Source organism: Lissotriton helveticus, chromosome 12 (assembly GCF_964261635.1).
Source record: "Lissotriton helveticus chromosome 12, aLisHel1.1, whole genome shotgun sequence".
In the NCBI taxonomy this organism is placed as follows: domain Eukaryota; kingdom Metazoa; phylum Chordata; class Amphibia; order Caudata; family Salamandridae; genus Lissotriton; species Lissotriton helveticus.
The window spans coordinates 281,038,715-281,063,283 of NC_136073.1; positions in this window are offsets into that span (position 1 = coordinate 281,038,715).

The following is a 24,569-nucleotide window of genomic DNA, read 5'->3' on the forward strand; positions in this document are numbered from 1 at the left end:
TACATTACAATGCATTAATCAACTGCAACTCTGCTTCCTCTCCTGCTATTCGCTGACTTTAAGCTCGCCTTTGACTATGTACAGCACCCCGCTGCCTTTGGGCTAGATTCATGCTCCAGAAATACTATATACATAAAAGGCATCAGGACCAGCAAGGGTATATGGAAGGCTGTCTTTAGCTACCAGGTTAGCAATGAGATCAGACCATGGGCAGCGTGACCCTTTTCAGCTTTGGTGACTATACAATGAACACCCCGTTAACAGTATTCAGAGGCTGGATAAGAAGAGGCTAAGGCTTTCACTCACCCATCCCCCTCCGGCCTTCAATACATGCCGAGGGACAAAGGCCGTAGCAAGAGAGGCCATCAGGCACCTTCGTTTGAGTGCCCAAATCTCCCCAGGTTCAAACCAGAAAACAGTTCCCCGTGTCATGTCTCAAGACTAGCTTCCGACATCAACGGTCTGCTGGTATGAAAGGATGGGAGCATGGGGGTGGGGACTCTTGCCAGTTGAACTACAACAAGCATTGGCATAGCCAATAGGCTAGCCTTTGGGACCTTATTAATCAAGGATCTCTAAAGTTGATCCATGACAGATTTTTAAGATAACTACATTTATCTGAATGGGGATATGCTAAAAGTCTGACATGGATACGGCACTGCAGGACCGACTTTGGAGAACCCTGTTATAAGTGTTTAACCATGCACCACATTAACCTGGGAGCCGTGCCGCCAGGAATTAGAAACCTATACAAATCTCATGTTGCAAGGTAGAATAGAAATAACACATCATTGAACAACGTTTTATTTACCAGTACTAGAGACTGGTTAAAGGAGAAACGTGTAGGAAGTAAATTAATTATTTCTAGAAATGATAGAACAGAGCAATTAAATGCTTGGTGTGAAATAAAGGCCTTTACTGCACTCGAATATCTCTTTCAGTTGTGACCCAAATTTGGGCAATCAATCACAGAACTAGCAAACAAGAGCTAAGAGAAACACTGAGAATCATAATGAGGAGTTACGGTATGACAGCACAAACAGCTCTAGTATTTGCTACCAAGATCTGTGTAACCTTTAAACCACGAGTTCAAATACCTAAACAGTAAATTCAGACTTTCATCATTCAGTGGATGATAACATAGGTTCTTCTGAGACTGGTAATTGTGACTTGGTATTCCTGAGTTTAATGTAGGTGCTAGATAAAAATTAATTACAAAATCCTAAAAACAAAGAAGTCAGATATGGTGCTGCCTTACACATTTATGGGAAATCAGACAGAAAACTGCAAATTGGGTAATGTCTTCCTAATCCTTCATGGCTCATCTTTAGACTGATATGCTACCACAAGATGATGATGATCACGAAAGCTATTTGGCAGTCTCTCACCGACTTATTTTTCGATTTGTAAGCAATGAATGAAGTGTTTAAGCACCACAAATGTGTCATAACAGAACAAAATTAACAACCAAAGCCTTCATATATGGAAAAGGAGCAGCCCGCCTAGAACAATACATGCCTATGTCAATGTTTTAAAGTTTGTTAAATCCCTTAGGGTTCCTGAAAGTGTATTTTTGGACTCTATATTGCCTCGACTGACTGTTTCATCAAAATATCTAGCGAGTTAGACAATTATTTTTTCTTTGAGTATGGCTGTACCCAAAAAACAGACGCAAAGGGGAAATGCAACTTTTATAGGAAGATCTGCTTTTCCAGGAAAAAAAGCTTGAGCACTAGATGGAAACCCAAAATTATAAATCCCACACAAATGTATCGCAATGTTCTCATGTAGTGTCTACCCGACTGATCTGTTCCTGCCAATTTGTGGGCCAGTGAGAAATATGGCTCCCAGTCATTGATGTGAAAAAGGCAGTGATCGGGAAGGGTAAAAATTGCCAAAACAAAAAAACATTTGAGGTCGCCCTGCGAAGAACACATCAACCATCAGATTTTAGCCCCATTTCTTGCTGTATCAAACACCATTATTGTCATGTCCGCAGTATAAGATAGTTCCATCATGTTATATTATCCATACAAAGCATATATTAGACAATCCACCACACAGTGCTTCAGCCAATGTGTGTGTGAACTAATTGTAGAGAGCAGACTGTGTGAATATGGGCACGCTCGAAAATAGCCTCACATCTAGTACCCTCAATATTGGACCCCATCTCCCCCCTCTACTACAACCACAAAGGACCATGGATACGGGATATTGACGTGGAATACCCAGGAATACCCAGGAATAGGTCCTAAATTGAGCCATCGGTCTAAGTCGTGGCTCCAAATTACTACACACTTAACATGTACTCAAAGCTGGGATTTTTTTTTTCTGCAAAGAGATTTTATTCACTTTTAACTTGTCAATTAGTAGCAGTACATTTCAACAATGGTGGGACACTATTGTTGAAATGTACTGATACTAATTGACAAGATGAAAGTGAATAAAATGTTTACAAAAAAAAAATCTATGTCAATTTATATCAAACACTGGTTTTGATAGGGTCAGGAACTGTGCTAAGGTAGTTGTTCTCTTCAATCCACTTTAACACTATAGACCCACCAATTGCGTGAGAGACATGGATGCCCGTGGGCCCCATTACACAGCTAACCTTAGTCTAGACGTGGGTCTGCCACAGTGGTGCCCCCATGCAGTTTAGATAAATCCCAGCTTTGAGTACATGTTAAGTGGGGAGTAATTTGGAGCCACTAATCAGACCCATGGCTCAATTTAGGACCTATTCCTGGGTATTCCACTTTTATATCAAACACTGGTTTTGATAGGGTCAGAAACTGTGCTATGGTAGTTGTTCTCTTCAATCCACTCGGGCTGCGTTCAAAGTAGAATCTATGTCAATTTATATCCAAGCGAAATAAATTGACATAGATGCTACTTGAAACGCAGCCCGAGTCCACATCAAGGTGTACGAGGGTCCCGTGGAGATAACTGGAGAGTGTGGCTACCCTTGGCCTCAGTTAGCTGCCCACTCTCCTAATAGTGCCTGGAAACCCTTACCATCTGGCCGTAACTCGACCTCAAGGAACTCATGACCGAACTTTCCCTTCTGGCCTACGAAGTATCGCATGTAGAAGTCGCTACCCATGGCCACCACTCTCAGATCTACAAGTAGAGCAGCCCCGCCAGCATAACACGCACAGGCAGTAACAGGCGCAGCATAATGATGTCAGAGCATCGCAGCGTCAACATATAAAGAAGGGCAACAAGCCATAGAAAAATTTTCAAAAGTAGGAAAACGTACCACTAGCAGGCAATAGTTTTAAAAGGACACTGAAACAAAAGAATGAAAAGCAGTGGGCAGGCTGTATGCCCACAAACTAAATACAACCAGTCTCAATTTGCGACCTAAAAATGGTCACGTCTACCACCACCACAAGTGAACAAGGCCTCACTGAAGCACTTGAGCTTCCCGCACTACTCCTTCCTTCAGCTCTTTCGATTGATCATCTGGTGCCCTCTTTGCAGGGATGCTGACCACACTCCATTCTCATCAGACTCACTTCTCACCCCCCACAGTGTATGAATCTATTGAGTGCAGGGAAGCTTCCTTCCAGTCTCACTGCTCTGCCCATCCATAGCACCACAATCACTGCTGCACAAGTTATTCAGACTTGAAATAGGTTCCACATGAAGACACATCAGAAATTTCTTGGGGCCCTGCAAGCTCCTCGCCTCCTTACGTCACAGCTCAGGGGTAGGCCTCACCACCCTTTCCTCATCAGCGGGGAATCTAGTCTTCATGACTACCTCACAGTGGCATTTTAGGGCCAGTCACTGCAGCAAAACATAGGGCACCCACTTAACTATAAAAATCAGGCATAACAGATTTGTAGAACAGGATTATGAATGCTATTTGGGGTTTAAGCCACAGCCTAACAGGAATATGCGTGCTATCTTGCACTACAGACCACGCCCCATGCCCCCTTTTGTATCAGCCCTTTCTTGCGCATCACATCCAGTTTAGGGTCAGAGGATGGCCATAGAACAGGCCCACCCAGCAAGACCATTATGGCCATTCAACATGGGTTATGTATTAAGCCATTCATGAACATTTGACATACACGTGTAAAACATGTGGCTGTGCTGAATTTGAGAGTTTGAGGGAATATCACAAGGACAGCAGGGTAGAGGAAGGGGTAACTAGAGAAATGTGAGAAAAGACCCACACGCTATATAAAGGGGTAGTATTAGGTTCCTGATAATATTTCGGTCTAGAGAGGGAAGAAGCAGGGGTATGCAGTGAGGATTTTAGAAAGGGATGTAAGTTGGAATACCAGGGCTTGTGTGGCAGGCATTAGACTGAAAATCTGAGGTCAGTGATGGCAATGTCATAGATTGTGAGGAAAACATTTAGAAGGCACAACATATCCTGGGTTTGGGAAAAAAGACTTTGCTGCCTTGTCTCGTTTACAGTGGAAAAGGTTCCATGTTCTAGTGCTAGGACAAGGTAGAGATGCCACCAGAGAACCAGGAGGTGGGAGAGTGTTCCAATTAACAGAGGGGACTTTGGCACCTTTAACAGACATGCCTATAGAAAAGACTGGTAGGATTTTTTCACAGGTGGGGGAACTAGGAGCAAGTAAGTCAAGATGGATGCTGTGCAGCAGAGGAAAGCTGTGTTACAAAGCATCAGGAAAGGGAAGGTTATATATGTATCCATTCCAATGGGCTTCAATGGATAAGCTTTTAGCATCTTCTGGTTTTAAAGTTTTACCTGTTTAGGTTGGGGCTAATAGGATGGCAATATTGGCCACATTTTTCAGAATTGCGGCTGGGGGGGAGACAAACAGCATTGGCTTGCCAGATTGAGAACCTTTGGGGATGGGGGTAGACCGCAGCAATACACATGTGTCCAGAAGGAAGCCTAATGATATTTCTAAGCACTAACCCCTCCCTTCTCCTATTCTCCTATTCTCCTTCCATTACTTCTACTTCTCATCATTTCATGCCATGCAGTTTGAATGCAGGACCGGCTGTGCCAAGAATGTGTGCCTGGACATGCTGAGATCCTTTGTGAAGCGGGTGGCAAAACACCAAGAAAAGGAATGTTTGGAAAGGATGTCGGTGGAGTGGTTGGGAAAGTGAGGGATGCGCTGGGGCAGCTTCTACCTATATTAGCGAACCCTCATAAGGGGAGAGGGGCCTAGTCCAGATGATGGGGTCATGCTGCATAAACTGATAGGAGTTGAAGGAGATCAAGTGGCATTTAGCCGGTGTGTTACAGACACAGTTGGCACTGAGGCGAATTTGGAGCAAGGAACAAGTTGAATTGGGGGGGCGGTTGGTCTTTACCGGCTCAGGTATAAGGAGATAATAACATTTAAGGGATATGGTAGGTCTGAGAAGGCAGAGTTATTTGGTCTTTTCCGGGAAAAAAATAGTATTTATCTGAACTGAGGGGTGTCCTGGCGAGACTACTGGGGAGATACCACGTGGCTACAATTCAGAGCGCTATTTACGGGATAGGTAGAGGGTACGGAAGCTGGGGTGAGGCAGGTAACATGAATGGTTGCGTGGAGGAGAAGCGTAAGGAGTGTTTGGCTTGGCCGCGTCTACATGTGGGGCTGCGGGAGTAAAGTAGTCTTCAGCCAGGGTGCTCTTAGAACGACAGAATGGGGAACTGTAGAGGAGTTTAAGGGTGCAAGCCATGAGCAGATGAGTGCTACTAGGGAAGGTCTGAGGGGTTAAAACTGCTAGAAGGACAACTGTTAGATTCATGGGGCATGTGAGGTATGTAATTGATGGGTGGTTAATGTATGCTCAGACGTGAGTCCCTTGCTCACTTTGCCACTGGATTCAAGCAAGCCGGGCTGAAGACGGCTGTAATGCCAGAAACCGGTCCTCGGAAGCTTGTTTCCGGTCCAGGGAAGGCAGGGCTTGGCAGTTCGGGCTGGACTGTTCCCATGAGGCACAGGGTCAGACTGATTTGCATATAGCCATGTCTGAACTGGGGTGGCAGAGTGGGCTAAAGAACGGTGATGGATCAAACCCAGATCTTTTGCCTGGGTGTGAGTGTTTGATTGGTTCAGATGCTGCGTACATCACCACCCCCTTTTGTACCGCTTTGGCCGCCATAAGTGTGGCAGGGTATGCTCAGATGTGAGTCCCTTGCTCACTGTGCCACTGGATTCAAGCAAGCCGGGCTGAAGACGGCTGTAATGCCAGAAACCGGTCCTCGGAAGCTTGTTTCCGGTCCTCGGAAGCTTGTTTCCGGTCCAGGGAAGGCATGGCTTGGCAGTTCGGGCTGGACTGTTCCCATGAGGCACAGGGTCAGACTAATTTGCATATAGCCATGTCTGAACTGGTGTGGCCGAGTGGGCTAAAGAACGGTGATGGATCAAACCCAGATCTTTTGACTGGGTGTGAGTGTTTGATTGGTTCAGATGCTCCGTCCATCACCACCCCCTTTTGTATCGCTTTGGCCGCCAGAAGTGTGGCAGGGTATGCTCAGACGTGAGTCCCTTGCTCACTTTGCCACTGGATTCAAGCAAGCCGGGCTGAAGACGGCTGTAATGCCAGAAACCGGTCCTCGGAAGCTTGTTACCGGTCCAGGGAAGGCATGGCTTGGCAGTTCGGACTGGACTGTTCCCATGAGGCACAGGGTCAGACTGATTTGCATATAGCCATGTCTGAACTGGGGTGGCAGAGTGGGATAAAGAACGGTGATGGATCAAACCCAGATCTTTTGACTGGGTGTGAGTGTTTGATTGGTTCAGATGCTCCGTCCATCACCACCCCCTTTTGTACCGCGTTGGCTGATTACTGTTTAAGTGAGGTGTTGGCATTAGGCTGTGGGGTGTCATTGTTAGTTCTGATCTATCTCATTAAAGGGGCCTCTTCCACACTTTATCTCTAAGTCTGTAGAGATGATGCTGTCTCACCCGATGCATACTGTGCATATTTTGACCATTGTTTTAAAAGGTCATAGCAAAACCCTTGGAAATAAAACAATATTTTCCATTGCATATTATCTTTTCCTTGTTAGTTGCAGCCCCCCTGTTTCCAAACATCAAGTCAACTCAAGGGCAAAGTTTTTTTTCCTGCAATTTTGCAAATTAAAGAAGCAGTAATCGCATTAAAAACTATGTGCATTAAAACATTGTTGTACGTTAGGCTTTTAGCTGATGATCCGTTTACAGAGAGTTAATCAAAATAAAGCTCTTTCAAGCACTGTATTTCTGACAGCGAAGCCCCCACTAAAAACCCGCCTCCACGCTAAGAATTGTCCATGTATGATTAACTGGGGGGCATTTGACGTCCCCTGAATAATGCGCCCTGAAGGCAAAACGCTCTCTGCTAAATTTGTAAGCACCCAATTTACTGGAAAAAGCATTACGTTTACCCGACTGTCAGAATATATTGTACTGGACACGGCAGTCACGCTTCCTGTTTTGCACCCAGTGAGCAGCATAACGCGATATTGCCTCCAGTACAGAATGTCACGTGATGTAATTATCCATTCATACCTATGAGTTTCACAAATCGATTAAGCACGCTTACAATACTGAAGCCTAAAGTCCATGGGACACTTGCTCTGCCTGCGGCTCCCTCGGTGGAGCGATTGTGTACCCCAAATACTGACACAAACTCACATGAGGGAATGCTCTCGACTTCCGCTTGTTGCCAGGCAATGACCTCTGCTCATGATCAGTCATTTGCACGGTAATAATGAAAGTTCCACGACCACCGTGATCGAGAAAGCTGAATTCACTTGCAAAGCATCACTTCGAAAATATGCAAGTATTTCTTTCACTGACGCAGTCGTAGAAGGCCGGAAAACATCTCGAGATGTTACCTCTGACCTTGCCCCATCGGGGTATAGTTGAGAAGCCAGCTCAAGGGTTATCAAACTGCAAACTTTAAAGGGTATACCCGGGCGGTATACTGCACAGTGCCAAATATAGATTGCCATCATCTAGATTTCCCGGCGTTTGAACTCCTGGTCTACTCTTACCGCCCAGAAAATCTGGCTGATGAAAGCACGTGCAAGCCCAGCCAAGTCTTGACCCTGCCCAGCCCCTTTCAAGAGCACGGGGGGGGGGGCTGGGAGCTCAAATCAGCCCTTGCCAGCATACAGCCTACCGTGTCATCTGCCACCTTCCCAAACCCTCACATGCCCCCAGTTCCATTATCACTCACTTGCTTAGAGGAGGTGACACATTGGAGTGCATAAATCCACAAGGAATTGGAAACTCTTGCAGAATTTGACCCCAAAAATTATTCCCTTGGGATTAACTCATAACAGCTGGATAGAAGTACCGAAATACCAGCTGAAAATGTTATTTTCAGCCATAGGGTATCGAAGCATCTAAACCCAGCCCACTTGTAATCCGGCTCTAATGCTACACAGCCATACGGCAGGAAAGGCACTTTTAGACATACTGAACTGGAGCCAATAAACCCCAGAGAGCACGGCAGGAACAAGACTTGGTAATCCCATGGACTGATGGAGGAGCCACAATGGCACATGCAGCCCTAGCGGGCAGAGACCAAGAGTGGAAATAGAAGAGGGGACACCTAACCAGCAATTCCACTGTTGACAATGGGACAGCAATGTAATGGATGAGAAGGTGGACACGGTCAAGGAACCAAACCTTCTGCCAATAGCAAACTTGTAAAAAGAGGTATTGAATAGACAAGGGGATATACAAAATGCAACTGAACAAACAATATCTTGTTTACTGATTGAACTCCACACACACACATATATATATATATGACACTCAGTTCCAAAGGAAACACGCTACACTCGTGGGGCAACTTCCCAATGATTTTTTCACAAGGGCGCATTTCACCGCTTAGCCTTCTTCCAGCTTGCATATGAATAAAACAGCACTGACGTGGCAGTATCTAAAACAGATAATGTGATTTCATTGGATGCAACATATTGAAGGTAAAAGAGGACTGCTCGGTCTCGGACTTATGTCCTTTCATATTCCGAAAGGTAGAGATCGAGCAAGAGAAAGAGATCAAGAGAGAGATCGAGAGATAGAGAGAGAGAGAAAGATCGCAAGAGAGCTCGAGAGAGAGACAGATCGAGAGAGAGATCAACAGAGAGCGATTGAGAGCTCGAGAGAGAGAGAGATTGAGAGAGAGATCAATCACAAGAGATTGAGAGAGAGATCGATCGTGAGAGCGAGAGATTGCGAGAGATCGATAGAGGTCGATCAAGAGAGACTGATCCAGAGAGATCGATCGAGAGAGAGAGAGAGACCGAGAGACAGATCGAGAGAGAGAGAGATTGAGATCGAGAGGGAGAGAGAGAGGGAGAGAGAGAAAGAGAGAGAGAGAGAGAGATCTCCAAATGGTATCCTGGAACCTCTTTACTTTTAGAGAGTCACCTGGCATAACTACAGGATTAGAGATCCAACGTCTTATGTTTGTTATTCTTTCTCAGCCCCTCTCACTCACTTGACTTCCTTGATGGATACATGAGTGGTTGCAGCTGACAAGGGCTGCACTGAAACATATTTATGTCACATACAAAAGAGGACAGATGGAAAGTCCCAAAAACCAGAGACATTCTGGATCAGAAGGGTATTTATTAAAGGGATCTATGGAAAAGCAGGACAGGAATTCAGACTTAGGTGCTACAGCAAGAGAAACCAAATTCGGGACTGGCGCTACTGGGTAGAGGATGGCAAAGAGCCTTATAGGGGATCACATCAAGAGAACTAAAACACGATGCAACAGAACTTTATGTACCAAAATGGAACTGGCAGAGAAATGCAGTAGTTAGGCAAAAGTTATCCTGGAACTAACACAAGAATCTGATAGTTGTGTAGAAACTGCCCTTGAACTAACACAAAAATCTAACTGTTGGACAGACACTATCTGGAATGAATACAAGATTCTGCTAGCTGGAGAAACTATCCTTGAGATAATACAAGACGGATAGTTAGGCATGTGAACAAACAGAATAATACATACACTTGTGCAGTGTCATGGACAACACTCAACAATAGCATGCTAGGGAAGAAGGAGACTTTAACAAGGTTTGAGTTATAGAAAGTAGGGCACATCTTAACGAATTGGTCAACACAAGTTGTTCATGTAGACTTTGAAATAGAGACAGACAAACATTTTACATATCTTAAAGGAGATAATGCTGCCAAGAGAATCACATAGTCTCAATATTTAAGCTCCTCACATGTGGTCCTGCAGGAGCAGCGACAAGACAGTCCTCAGCACTCCTCCGATACTTCCTTGGGCCTTCCACAAGGGGGCGGAAGGGAAATCCAATGCTCCTGGTGCTGTTGATCTGGATGATGGTCTCTCTCTTGCCTTTTTCCTGGTGGCCCCACCTGGCATATGGAGTCAATACAGGTTCTCCGTCCTCACTCCGCAGAGGCTATGGATTGCTATGCTTGGCACAGCAGTACTCATCAAAGTATCCCAACCTGTCATATGGGGTTGCCTACTTCACTCCCCACTTGGGCTAAAGCCCAATTTGTACAGTAATAATCTTCATGGCGGCCTCACCAGGCATACAGGGTCGATGACTTCACTCCACACAAATGTGCTACGGCCTGATTGGAACAACAGTAATCTTCATGGCAGCCCCACCTGGCACCTCCAACTCTCTCCTCTTCCTCATAGCCACACTGGTCTTGGCAAACAGGCAGGCACTGGTGCCCCAAAGGCAGGTCATCTTGGATTCTCTGGGTAATATCCCCTCATCCAGCTGGGAGACTGGCAGGCCTGAGCCTCCAGCACTGGTCACAGGCAGAAGTCTTGCAGAGCTTCTCCTCGCACAGCCCAATTGGCTGCTCCACAGTTGACAATTTTGGGGGCCTTGAGCTACCCTTCTTATAGTCCATTTCCAAACACCAATTGTGATTTGGAGTCTGAGTTTCTGAAGTTTATGTTGGGGGTCTGCTTCCTTTTGAAGTGCCTTCTCCTCTGCCCTGCCCTTCCTCCAGAAAGCAGACTGTCACAGCAAGAGCAACTCCAAATCTGATAGCCTCACAACATAGGCCATGTATGTCAGCCACAGTGATATGTGCAACAAAATGGTACCCCAGGGTCACTGCCCTGCGCTTTATGATTCTCTTATCAGCTCTATCTGCTTCTTGAGAAGTGCCCAGCACCCTTTCAAGTGACCTCTCTCTGAATCAAACAAAACCCTTTGTAGTATACTGAATAATCTGCCTCTCCCTTGCTCCAGTGTGTCCCACTTACCTCACAGGAATGTAGAAATCCACAAATCTGTCTCTGGGATTCCTCTACCTCCTCATGCTCCTCCAGCCAGCACTGGCTCTCCCAAAATGGAACCCAGAATTTTCCATATATTGTACCAATCACAGGCACACATAACCCTGCACATGTATATAACATACATGCATTGCATTGCGCTACATCTTCCATGTATTGCACAATTCACAGGCACACATACACCCAAAATGTGCATATAACACACACACACTCTGCAGCACTACACACCAATCTGATGTAGTCCAAAGGTGAGTAAAGCACACAGCAGTGGAAGTTTAAATGAGAGAGCCTGTAGCCCCACTGTAATGACAGGTAAAATGGCTTGTTCACTCCTAATGGTCACTACACAGTATGCTGTCACCACCACGCTCCTGTTGCTTAACACCTGGTAAAGGCAGTAACCTTTCACTACTATAAGGATAGCGCTTTGGGTGCCCCTCCCGGTCCAAGATTACCAGTATCTGTGAGTGAGGCCTATGTCATGGCGTATGCACGTAATCCATGTTCACCCATGATAACAAAAATCAGTACAATAAATCCAAGAATCATAGCCGCTGAGCCTGTTACCAGGCGAGGTCGCCCCCACACACCGCTGCTCCTGCCTCGCTAGCCGCTGCTTCTGCCACGTGTTTTACTTCGTTTTTGCCTGCTTTTCCACCGGACGACCCAGCCGCCGCTGAGCCGCCCTCTGACCTTTTTCCCGCCGCTGCCTCCCTGCGACCCGCCCCCCACCTGCCCATTCGCCGCCACCGCCACCCAGCTGCTCCTCCCTCCCGGCTCCCTACTTATGACGCCCACACGCACACGCAGCGTTCACGCGCAGCGGGCGTGCCGATTGTGCGCCGAACGCAAGCCCGTCTGCGCCCATCCGCGCCTGGCCCGTGCCCAGCGCCAGGACCCCTGGCCCCCGCCGATTTAAGACGACCCGACAGTCCTACGACGCCGCCGCCCTCAACGCATTCAATGCTGGCCGGAACCCCGCCTGCTGCCGGGCCACCCCGAAACGCACCCACAGACCCTTCACCTGCAAAACCTGCAAGTTCACCTGCCTCCGAACCTGCACCGCACCCGCCAAGCCAAACACCTGCAGCAACCACCTCAAGTGCATCCTGCTCAACACCCGCTCCGTCCACAGACACGCCGTGGAACTCTGGAACCTCCTCGACACAACATCACCAGACATCGCCTTCCTCACGGAAACCTGGATGAACGTCTCCTCAGCCCCCGACATCGCCATCCCGGACGGGTACAAGATCATCAGGAGGGACCGCGTCAACCAGACCGGAGGAGGCATCGCCATCGTCCACAAGAACACCATCCGCATCACGACCGACTCCAACGACACATTCGCCGCCGCGGAGCACCTCCACTTCCAGATACACACCGACCCAAAGACGACCCTTAGAGGCACCCTCGTCTACAGACCCCCGGGACCACGCACACAATTCAGCAAAGACATCACGGACTTCATCAGCTCGCATGCCCTCCCCTCCGCCAACTACATCCTCCTAGGGGACCTCAACTACCACCTGGAGAACAACAAGGACCGCAACACCGCCGCCCTGCTGGAAAACCTCGCCAACCTCGGACTCAAGCAACTGGTCAACACCCCCACCCACTACGCCGGCCACACGCTTGATCCCGTCTTCTCTTCCAGCAAGCACATCACCTTCAGCCACGCCACCGGACTCCACTGGACCGACCACAGCTGCGTCCACTTCAGCTTCAGAAGAACCACGACCCACCACCACCCGCAACAGGTTCCTCACAGGAGCTGGAGCAAGATCACCGCCGACCAGCTCACCACCTCCCTCAGCCAGAACCCACCCGCCAGCACAACGGACCCCAACGAAGCAGCCCGCAACTTCACTCAGTGGCTGACCGCCTGCGCCGACGACCTCGCCCCACTGAAGAACCCTCCCAGCAGACCCAGAAGCAAGAAGGCCTCCTGGTTCACCGACAAACTCAAGGACTCCAAGAAGACCTGCCGCACCCTCGAGAAAGCCTGGCTCCTCGACCAGACCACTGACAACATGACCGCCCTCAAACACGCCACCCGCAAGCACCACCAGCTTATCCGCACCACCAAGAAGAAATCACTGAAGAAACGACTGGACAACAACGCCCACGACAGCAAGGAACTCTTCAGCATCGTCAAGGAGTTCTCCAACCCCAGCACCGGCAACAACGACATCACTCCCTGACAAGATCTCTGCGACTCTCTCGCCTCGTTCTTCCACCGCAAGATCGCCGACATCCACAACAGCTTCGGCGCACAATCCACGCACCCAACCGTCAAACCAATGCCCCCCACCGCCACCCTCCGCACCTGGACCACGGTGACCACCGAAGACACAGCCCGCACGATGAACACCATCCACTCCGGATCTCCGACCAACCCCTGCCCCCACCACGTCTTCAACAAGGCCGACTCCACCATCGCACCCCAACTCCGGAACATCATCAACACCTCCTTCAACACCGCCACCTTCCCGGAGAGCTGGAAGCATGCCGAGCTCAGCGCCCTACTGAAGAAATCAACAGCGGACCCCACCGACCTCAAGAACTTCCGCCCCATCTCGCTCCTCCCCTTTCCTGCTAAAGTCATCGAGAAGATCGTCAACAGACAGCTGGCCGCCTTCCTCGAGACGAACGGATCCCTCGACCCCTCGCAGTCCGGTTTCAGAGCCAACCACAGCACCAAGACCGCCCTCATCGCAGCCACCGACGACATCCGAACCCTGCTGGACAACGGGGAAACAGCGGCACTCATCCTCCTGGACCTCTCTGCAGCGTTCGACGCTGTCTGCCACCGCACCCTAGTTCAACGCCTCAGCAACATCGGCATCCAAGAGAAGGCTCTGGAGTGGATCATCTCGTTCCTCGCCGGAAGAACCCAGAGAGTCCGCCTCCCCCCGTTTCGATCCGAGGCCACGGAAGTCATCTGCGGCGTACCACAAGGATCATCACTCAGCCCCACCCTCTTCAACGTCTACTTGAGACCTCTTGCAGCCATCGCACGCCAACACAACCTCAACATCATCTCCTACGCCGACGACACCCAGCTCATCCTCTCCCTCACCAGAGACCCCGTCACCGCCAGAACCAGCCTACACGAAGGGATGAAAGACGTCGCCGAGTGGATGAAGCACAGCCGCCTGAAACTGAACTCAGACAAGACAGAAGTCCTCATCCTGGGACCATCGCCCTCCGCCTGGGACGACTCCTGGTCGCCCCCCGCCCTGGGTACCACTCCCAAGCCAACAGACCACGCACGCAACCTGGGCTTCATCCTGGACTCCTCCCTCTCGATGACCAGACAAGTCATCGCCGTCTCCTCATCATGCTTTCACATCCTACGCATTCTCCGCAAGATCTTCCGATGGATCCTGACCGAAACCAGGAAGACGGTCACCCAGGCACTCGTCACCAGCCGACTGGACTACGGAAACACCCTCTACGCCGGAACCACAGCCAAGCTACAGAGGAGACTCCAACGAATCCAGAACGCCTCCGCCCGACTCATCCTGGATATCCCCTGACGCAGCCACATCTCCGACCACCTGAGGGACCTGCACTGGCTCCCCGTCAACAAGAGGATCACGTTCAGGCTCCTCACCCACGCACACAAGTCTCTCCACGACCTGGGCCCCAAGTACCTCAACGACCGCCTGACCTTCTACACGCCCACCCGCCAGCTACGATCTACTAGCCTCGCCCTCGCCGCCGTACCACGCATCCGAAGAGCCAAGGCCGGAGGCAGATCCTTCTCCTACCTGGCGGCCAAGACATGGAACTCCCTCCCTATCCACCTTTGGCTGACCCAGGACCATCTCGCCTTCAGGAGACAACTCAAGACCTAGCTGTTCGAGCAGTAGCGGACCCCTTCCCCCAAGCGCCTTGAGACCCTCCCGGGTGAGTAGCGCGCTATACAAGTGTTATGATTGATTGATTGATTGATTGATTGATAGCAGCTGGGGCAGTCAGGGGAGGGATAGGCGTCCAGGCGAGGGACTTTTCCATCCCAACACATTCCATCCGTGACTTTTTGTATATTCTATGACTTTACAAGAACTAAAATGCTCTGCTGGTAACAGTACTTGCTGATTGGCAGCCACCTTCTACTTTGTTTTCAGTGCTTAGCTTTCATATAAAGACGGTGCACAGCATTACTTACCATTTAAGCTTCCACAAATGTTTGCTCATGCTGCATACACTGCAAAACCAAAGGCGATGATGGCCGGAGTGTTGAACAATGCAAGCACTCACCCCCAGTCAACTGATCTGGGTTTAATCCATCATCATTCGTTAGCTCACTCCACCACCCCAGGTCAGACATGGCCATATGCAAATCAGTCTGACCCCGTGCCTCATGGGAACAGTCCAACCCGAACTGCCAAGCCATGTCTTCCCTGGACCAGAAACAAGCATCCTTGGACCGGTTTCTGGCTAATCAGCCGTCATAAGCCAAAGTGAGCAAGGGACCCACGTCTGGGCATACCCTGCCAACTTAGGGCTAACAATGCAAAAGCAAAGGGGAGGATGGACGGAGTGTTGCACGATGCAAGCACTCACCCCCAGTCAACTGATCTGGATTTAATCCATCATCATTCTTTAGCTCACTTCGCCACCCCAGGTCAGACATGGCCATATGCAAATCAGTCTGACCCTGTGCCTCATGGGAATAGTCCAGCCAGACCTGCCAAGCCATGTTTTCCCTGGACCGGAAACAAGCATCCTGGGACCGGTTTCTGGATAATCAGCCGTCATCAGCCAGGCTAGCTTGAATCCAGTGGCAAAGTGAGCAAAAGACCCATGTCTGGGCATACCCTGCCATATGCAAATCAGTCAGACTGATTTGCATATGGCCATGTCTGAACTGGGGTGGCAGAGTGAGCTAAAGAATAATGATGAATTAAACCCAGATCAGTTGACTGGGGGTGAGTGCTTGCAATGTTCAGCACTCCGTCCATCATCCCCTTTGGTCATGCTGCATACACAACACACATGCCACAATCAATGCCACAATCCATGACATTTACAAGGGATCAAGCAGAAGACCTGTTACTAGGAATTGCATCAGTTGGGCGACAGGAATTCAGATGGAACTTCCTATGGTTTCGCCAATCCGGCGACCCAACCTCTCCAGATTAGGAGTTGGTTTGGGGTAACCTGATCTGGGAGGAGCATCTGTTGGAAAGGAAAAGTCCCCTGTACGAGAAATGGATGTACAACCCCACCCTGAGTGCCCCAGCTGCAGCGATATCTGGGTCTTTGGTACCGATTATTCATCATGGGCGATCATGGATCATGCTTGTGCACCATGATTTGAGCCTGTCTCACAGATTGCGTTCATGTTAGACTGGGAGCGGTACACAAAACATTGCCCTAGTAGTGATAAAGGGCTTCTGCCATTGCCCAGAGTCAAGTAGTATGAGCGCCGTGATTGCAGGATACCGTTTTTTATGACAATGATCAGTAAAGTGAGCAGGCCTTTTCTTACCTGTGTCACTGGACTGAGGCCTTTTATCCCACTAATGTAAAGTTCTGCAGCTGTGTACCTACTTTGTCCTTGACCTCCATCATGTTAGTATATAGCGCTGTGCTGTGCATGAGATTGCATGTGTGTACTATAATGTATGTGTGTCTGTGTATGGTACAGTACATGGAGGCATTCAAGTTCCGAATTGGAAGCCCAGGGTCTTGGAGAGGCATGTGGAGGTGGAGGAGACAGCCCAGACAGATTTGCAGATAGCCTGCATTCCTGAGAGCTGGGTGGGACACACACACACACACACAAACTGGAGGGAGAGCCAGGCTCTCTTATGAACTTCAAAATAATTCTTTGATTCAGAAAAGGTCATGAGGCAGTGGAGTCTGGGCACTTCGCAGGAAGGAGATTGGGGCCAATAAGGGAATCATAAAGAATAGGGATAGGGGGCCTTGGTAACCTTTAGATTAGCATATATCTATGAAGATGACATCCATGTGTGATCCTCTAGTCACTTCCATGGCCTGTGTATGTCCCTATCGAATTACGAGTTGCTCCTGCTGTGACAGACCGCTTCCTGGACAAAGGACAGGACAGAGGAGTGTTCGCTTCAAAGGGAGCAACCCCTACATCACAAAGAAGACTTCAAAGACTAAGACACTACTAAGACACTAAATCACTTCTTTGTCTGGAAATGAATTATAAAACAGAATGCTTGAGCCTCCCAAAATTGTCAAACTGGAGCTAGCTAGGAGAAGCTCAGCAAAACTTCTGCCTTAGTGTCTCCAGGACTGGGGACACTAAGGTTTAATAGTTGAGGGGAACACTCCCAGGAGAATGAAGGTCATATGCCCTGGAGCACCAGCATCTGCCTGTCAACCTAGACCAGAGAACCCTGTAAGGAGGGGGGAGCTGCCTGGAGGGAGCCAGGTCCAGTGGATATCCTGTTGAGTGGATCCCTGAAGCAGAGTGTGAAATTTTGAGTCAACGTTTGGGACCCTTGCACCAATCAGGCCATCTATCCGAGCGCCTCTGTTTATTACCACTATATGTCAGGTGGAGGGTCATGGTGAAAGTTGAGGATAGCCAAACCAATCGGGCCGTCAGTCCAAGTATTGCTGTTCCTGGCTCTTATATGCCAGGTGAGGGCCAGTGAGATGAAAAGGGCAATTGTCCTGGTGAAACAGTGTGACAATAACAGGGTTGTTGCCCCAGTGCAGTGTTTTGAACTGAAGGGGCCATCACCTGCCACGTGTTCGCAATCTCCGTGTGCCAGATGGGGCCATGGAGAGGATAAGGCCATCGGCCTGACATAGCACTGTGACAAGAAGATGGCCATCGCCCCCATGCAATGCTGTGACCCGAAGTGTCCCTCACACCCCAGATATGCCAGGAGATGATGTAGTGAAAATAAGGACTGAGGCCCTGTGGCTAGTGGGAGAAAAGCATTGGTTCAAACACCTGAACCCAAGAGATCCTGAGACCAACCACCAGAATCAGGAATGCTTACTACAGAATCAGGGCAGCATTGTGGATGCCTGCTGCCTCGCCGCATCCAGACTTCTGCTCATAACCGGGCCTGCCAAACCACAGCTCCAGCAAGTGCAGGTAAATATGACTGCTGGGCTACCAAGCTTCTGGGACATCTTACTTTGACTAAAAGCTCTACGGGGCTGGGACACTTTGATTCCTAAGAAGCCATTGTGGCACTTCTAGGTTCCTAGCGTGGCCTAATTCAAATAGTCACCTCACGTGAATTTCAAATAAGCACCTTCATTAGCTTGGAAGTGGGACTCAGAGACTTACTGGAACAATCCTAGAGTGCCAGCCCTACGAAGACTGCGTGTATTATTTGCTATGTGCCATATTTCATTTTGTCTTCATAAATAAGTGCTACTTTTTGTCATTAAAGTGAGTATCTGGCTTGACATTCATTTGCTGGGGTTGGTGAGCGTGCTTTGAACTGGGAGTCTGTGCACACCTTGTATCTACCGCCTCCTAGATAAGCCTTAGACTGCCTAGCCTGCGCTACCGGTGAGAGTAAACTGCTGAAGGGCACATCGTTGGTTGCGCCCCCTGGACATCAGGAGTAAAATCCCTCAATCACCACAGCTGGGCCCAATGACTCCTGTTTGCCCCATCGTCCTCAGAAAGGAGTTCTGACAGAGCTCAGTCGGCTATGAAGCCCAGCAATATTCATTCAGGAAGCGGGTCCATGCGAAACCATCTGAAATGGGAAGGCCCCAAAGATATTCTGACAGAGGAATGGGGAGGACCACTTCGGAGAGTTCTGGAAGATGAGCTGAAAGGAATTAACAGGTTCTTGAGGTTGGTGAGGGATTGGCAAAGGCTTCCCGATACACCTACATCATCGGTCAACCTCAGAGTCAACTAGAGGTACAATTCTGTTAAAGAACTGGCACTGGAATTCCTGGCAAAGGGGTACTAGTAGAGCTTTGTTTGAACAAGTAGAGGATCAGGAGGAAATTCTTTGACCAGTGAGAGGAAGATTAGGAAAAGGAAGGATGCAATTTGAAGGAGGGGAGGTGAGGGAGGAAATGACAGCGTGGCAATGGCGGAGCAATACATTAGACGTCCACGGAAAGCCTTGGGCAACCTAGGATCTGATAGCAAGCTGGAGCAACCCAGCGGCCCCATGTCAAGTGGAACACCTTTGGTTAGCCTTCGCTCTAGCCAAAAGCACTTTTATCCTCATTCCAATCGATGATTGTCCCTACACGACCAGGGAAAGTGAGAGACAAGCCGAGGAAAAACAGGTTGAGAAGACAGTCCTCGTCCTAAGTGCTGACATTAACTTGGAGCGACTCAGTTTGACGAGGAGTCCCAAAGGCACAAAGGGAGCGACCTATGTAAAATGGAAGGGTACCCAACTCAAGAGTTCAGAAAGTTAGCACCATAATCTCATGAGAATTAGAACCTGCAAAAAACATAACGGGGGGAAAAGGTACAGAATGAGGCGTATCTGATTTAATAATGCTGAGAAAGAAAGCCACACTGATAAAAGGAAGCTTAAAGTTGAAAGAAATTGGGATTGTCGTAATTGAAGCCGCCTGGCACTATACCTGCCTGAAAAGGGAACTGAGGTTTGATTTTGATCACATTTGGTGTGGCTGCTGTAGTGTCTGTGTCGGTCTCTCTCTCCTATTTGGAACTGCAGTAAGATCTGACAGACACTCGGTCACCTCTGAACTGTGCTGGACTCTGTCACTGAGCATCATTCTAACTTCTCTCTAACGACCCCCCCCCCTCCTCGCGTTCTAACGTCATACATCCTTTGAGAAGACGTTAGAACGCATACATTGACAACGCGTACCTTTACAACGCGTTCGTAACAACGAAAGTTGTTACCACGCATTGCGCTGGGGGGCGCAAAATTGATTAATTTAATTTACTATTCCAACACCAGTCCCCGTGGATAGTAGGGAAGGTGTTGGGATAGTAAATTAAATCATTTACTATCCTTGAGCGCCCCCCAGTGCAATGCGTGGTAACAACTTTCGTTGTTACGCCCGCGTTGTAAAGGTATTCCGTGGTAATGCTTGCATTCTAAATGCTGCATACCAGATTTTCTCTAGTGTAATACCAGGAAAATGCGGCAAAAAAATAAACAAACCAAGGAAAATCATTTAATCTAGCTGCAGAGCATGGTGATGAAAGGATAAACTATTCCACTTGAACTGCAGCAGCCATTGCAGTTGAGGGGGCGGGGGGTCATCATGATGTCACCGCAGCCATCCTGTCAGAGGAATAGCTGGAGAGAATCCCCACATTAGCACCATCAGGGCTAGAAGACAGCAACCTGACAGCACGAAGGCCATTTTGCCAACTTTCAGATTCCTTCTGCCCTGCATCTGCTTGGCAGTGCCCCCCTTTCCAGCATGAACGAATATTGGCAATCGCAGGGTGCACTACGTTAAGAGTGAGTAAATAGTTCAGTGTAGTACTTAAGAGTTCTGGGTGCCCTCGTAGGGTGGTGTTATCCGTCTAGAACACCTTCGAATATCAAGACTGTTGTGTATGCGGAACTCCGCAGGAACATCCCCTGATGAGGCACACCAATTAAGATCACTCGCAGGTGCTTCAAAGTTTTTTAATTCATTTGTATAGTTGTATAGTCTGAAGTAAGAATCTGAACTATTGTTAAAGAATATACTGATAGTTCTCCCACGTTACTAGCGGTATTACTCCCACCACCTACCCGACCCAGCACCTTAATCTCGAGCACCTTTACCAATTGCCCACGCACTAGTGCACTTTAATTTGTTTTATTTTAATCTCTCCCCGACCCAAACGCAATATTGTTTAGCACGTTTTCTTACTCGTTCCCCTGTTTCGCTTCCTCCTCAGCTCTCCGTGACCAAGGGCTGCTAAGCCCGAAATGCATTGGAGTTCAATGTTTAAATGCATATGGATTATGACTTTGGTCACCTTACGATATGATGTTAAATATCGAAGCTAATCACCCCTTTCCAGCATCACACGAGTTTAAAGTCACACAACAGATAAGAGTCAGGGAGCAGACCATGCCACAAGAAGAACCCATTTTGATGAGGGTAAACCCAAGTTTGGACCCCTGCTGAGAAATATATTTTGCAAAAGGACCATTTAATATGAACGAGTTCAATCTCTTTTTTAGGTTTTGCTTGGCAATGCGTACGAAGTACGCATGCGCTAGCAAAATCTTATGTCTTACAGTGGGGAACAGGGACTCGCCCCCTACTCGCCCCCTGCTCCCATTGGCTAGCTCCATAAATGGAGGCTAGCCATTGGGAGCCGGATCTGTCCGTCAAGGCCGGACCAGATTCGGGGGCGTTCCCGAGAATTTTTCCCTTTTGGCCACGTCATGCGGCGGTGGGCGGGGCTTTTTTTTGGGCTCGTTGAGGTTTGTTTATGCCATTTGGCGGCCGACCGGCGGCCGAGGAAGAGGTTTTGCCCTAAAACCGTGTAAGAATGCCGTTTTAATTACCCCATCTACCGTCTTGCCGCCATCGAAGAGTGCCCAGCAGAGGAAAGTCGGCCCCTGCCGGGGCAGGGAAAGTCGGAACATGTCGGACGGAGGCCGAGGTTGAGAGAGGCAGGCATGACCCCCAGCTCCCCAGCCAGCATGTGAAGGAGAAGGCCACCGGCAGCCGGCGCCGAACGCAGCGATAAGGTACGGTCTCCAAGAGCGAGATGGGGCGGCGTGGCATGCCACTTTCTCCTAGAACTGTGTGGGAGAGTGAGGTTATGGTGCGGAAATAGTTACAGCTATTCCTAATAGCTAGAGGCTACTTAAATGTCGCTGCCGCCATTGGTATTCTAAGAGGACCCCTGAAAGGCCTCTGTACACAAGTAGGTTCGAGGCAATTCGGAATTATTGTGGCCAGGAAGATCTGTGATGAGATTTGATCCTAAGCGTGTCTGTAAGCAGCCGAGTTCACCGGGCCCGCCACGGCACTCCTCCCCCCAGCCTCCAATGATCTGCCTTTATGTTCTTGGCAGGGCTCCAGCGTTTGCAAATATTGATAGCCAGCTTGAAGTTTTAATTTAATTGCTTCCCTGGTGCAGGACAGAATATCCCTGGTGTTTTAAGAATGTCTTATTTTCCGGGATCGTGTCACTCTGACGCTACTGAATGCAACAGATAACGGACTAGGAAAGCATGAAATAGAATAATGCTTGTAAATATGTTCTGTTAATTCGCGATACTGGTGTATAAAACACGGAGATTTAAATTCTCGGAAGCTCGTGCTCTTTCATTTAAGTGTCGCTTATTTCTCTTACGGTGACTCAGATTTCCTGTTCTAGTTGCGAGATATCTCACAGACTTACTTTAGTGAGCGCATAAGGTGGTTATGTGAGGCAAATTTTCAAGAAGTGTTTGAATTGTAAACGAGTGCCTCGGCGTTATCAAATCTGTGTGACAACATCTTCCTCTAGGCAGCTGACCTGGCATTCAAGTAAACATCAAAAGAGGGACCAAGCCAGGCAGATAAACATTTAACAAAGAAAATTCTTTAATTTTTCCCCTTCTCATTGAGGCCATTAAATTCCTGTCGGGAACAAGAAAAGCGAAGTTAATGGTAACTGTGTCACACAGCGGTCTTGTGCGCAGATTCCAACTGCCCCACTCATGTCATTGCATGCAAATATCCTTCATTGTCCCTTTCGTCCCTCGCAAAGGCCAGATGAGGTTGGTTTCCCTCTTGGCCTCTTTCCCGTAGTTGTGCAAGCAGCAAGTGTTGCACTGCACCACAGTTGTTCCCTCTGAATAAACTATTCACAGCCTCGCATGCCTAAGAACCCCACTGCAGTGCAGGTGGCTATGGCGGAAGAATGTGTGCTTAGGCATTCACTGAAACGGCACCTTGCAAAGCCATAAACGACAACAGAGCATGCAAAGAATCAACTAGCTTGGTTTTGGTCGTCAGGGAGTGCACGTGATGAAAGGTAGAAATAGATTGTTTCTACACGTGATGAAAGGTGACCAAGGGGTAGAAGTTATAGCCTTGCGTGCAGCGCTCCGAGCTTTAGAAACGCAAGGCCAATGCTTGACTCTCGGCTCCAGGGGCAGAGTCGGCGCAACATCCGGTGATTCTGAGTGCATCGCAATCTCTCCCTGCCTACAAAAGATTAAAGTGCCCTGTGGAAAAAAGGTGGTTTTAGTGCGCTGCCTGATATAAATAAGCCTTTCATCTGACCTAAATAGAGCATGCTCAGAGACGGAAATTAACGCATTTCCGTTCGTTGGTTTCTATTGTATTACTTCTATGATGATACTTTGTGAATGTTTGTGCCTTGAATGACAGTTTGGGAGTTCCTATAGCTTAAGCGGGAATAGGAGGGGCACGAGGACAGAAGGCAGAATTTTAAAAACCGCTATAGCGTGAAAGATGTGCGATTCGGAAGCAGATGAGGAGGCAGTTGTTAGTACCCGTTTCCCACTATAGAGCGCAGACAAAGGGAAAAAATGCACAGATGCCACCAACACCCTAAAGAAAAAATATGGTCAAATCACTATCCCCAGTGCCTAACGTAGAAGGCCCCCAGCATGTCACACAACCGGGGCTCATGTAAAGCGCTACGGAATCTTGAGGCCTAGTAAATAACGAAAGTGACATTCCTATCAGTTGAGACCGAACACGCCCTGGCTTCACGCATGCTGCTGCTCAGCTCAGGGCCGGCTCTGGGGGGGACCGACCGCACCGGGTACTGATCTGTCATGGGGGTGCCTGTTCTGCCACTATATATGGGAACAAAAGGCCCTGCTGCCACTTCCATATCCAGAAATTTGTGGGGAACAATGTTCAGGGAACAGTGATTAACATTACGCCTGTCTAGAGCAGAGGCTTGTCTAATAAAGACTTTGACTCTGGAAGTTTCTATTCGTGGTATGCAGCACTGAGGGTTAAGATGCCTGCTGCAAAGAACAGGTAACATGCAGACAGATCCGTCTTCATGTTAGTAGCGATTAACAAGCAACGAACTGCGTGCCCCCTCGCATTACACTTTGGATTCAGAGTTTGGGGCTCCGCCAGAACAAGCACCCTTACTAGGGCAGCTTTAAATGATGGGGGAGCAACTCAATGTATTGACAAGGGACTGACAATGCCATTTATTTATGTTAAAAAAAACATAAATAAAAATAATGTCGAGCTATGCCAATAGCTCTAACTTTAACAAAGGCAAAACCATTGCATTGTAAATGCTTGTTTACCATTTGGCTTAGAAGGTATATTAGAGCCGTTTGTGCCAAACTTACTGTCTACGAAAAATAATATCTTAGGAGCGTAAAGAAGGTATATAGTTTTCTTTCAATATAATTGATGTACTGCATACTGAATTT